At 42.1% G+C, this 209-nt stretch overlaps 1 protein-coding gene across 1 annotated transcript in view; it reads right to left on the reverse strand.

Moving 5' to 3' along the window:
- The window catches only part of LOC119586927, a gene marked incomplete at its 3' end in the record, with an annotated part of 100,674 nt that overhangs the window by 90,949 nt on the left and 9,516 nt on the right, over positions 1–209 (reverse strand).

The raw sequence follows: 209 nt of genomic DNA on the forward strand, positions 1-209 counted from the left end.
AATACTGAAGCAGCTAACGAACGATCAACTTAATTAACTAGTAACAAATAAAACTCATTTCGAAGTGAAAATAACAGAGGAGTCCTTCGCGACTTGTGCCCATTTCATGAACCCGACACCGCTGTCCTTCCATCCGCTTAAACGTATCGATTTCTTCCGCTGCCGGCTGCATGACCGGGAATTTACAAAAAAAAAAAAGGCCAGTAATG

This window comes from Penaeus monodon, chromosome 22, assembly GCF_015228065.2.
Source record: "Penaeus monodon isolate SGIC_2016 chromosome 22, NSTDA_Pmon_1, whole genome shotgun sequence".
Classification (NCBI taxonomy): domain Eukaryota; kingdom Metazoa; phylum Arthropoda; class Malacostraca; order Decapoda; family Penaeidae; genus Penaeus; species Penaeus monodon.